Genomic DNA, 724 nt, shown 5'->3' with positions numbered 1-724 from the left:
CTGGCAGGAAAGCCAGTAAATGAAATGATGGAATATGTAACAACAAAATGCAAGGAGGCAGTGGAAAGGTTTATTCCCAAGGGCAACAGTAACAACGGGAAGACCAGAACGAGCCCCTGGTTTACCCGACGTTGTAAGGAGGCAAAAACAAAGTGCAATAGAGAATGGAAAAAGTACAGAAGGCAGAGAACACACGAAAATAGGGAGATCAGTCGCAGAGCCAGGAATGAGTATGCACAGGTAAGGAGGGAGGCCCAGCGACAGTATGAAAATGACATAGCATCGAGAATCAAGACTGACCCGAAACTGTTGTATAGCCACATCAGGAGGAAGACAACAGTCAAAGACCAGGTGGTCAGATTAAGGACAGAAGGAGGAGAACTCACAAGAAATGATCAGGAGGTATGTGAGGAGCTGAACAGGACATTTAAGGAAGTTTTTACAGTAGAGACAGGAAGGGCTGTGGGAAGACAGCACAGAAGGGAACATCAAGAGGGAATATACCAACAAGTGTTGGATGACATACGAACAACTGAGGAGGAGGTGAAGAAGCTCCTAAGTGACCTTGACACCTCAAAGGCGATGGGACCGGACATCTTCCCATGGGTCCTTAGAGAAGGAGCAGAGATGCTGTGCGTGCCTCTCACCACAATCTTCAACACATCCCTTGAAACTGGGCAACTACCTGAGAAATGGAAGACAGCTAATGTAGTCCCCATATTTA

Source organism: Cherax quadricarinatus, chromosome 64 (genome assembly GCF_038502225.1).
Source record: "Cherax quadricarinatus isolate ZL_2023a chromosome 64, ASM3850222v1, whole genome shotgun sequence".
In the NCBI taxonomy this organism is placed as follows: domain Eukaryota; kingdom Metazoa; phylum Arthropoda; class Malacostraca; order Decapoda; family Parastacidae; genus Cherax; species Cherax quadricarinatus.
Note: the sequence above shows the minus strand (reverse complement) of the source record.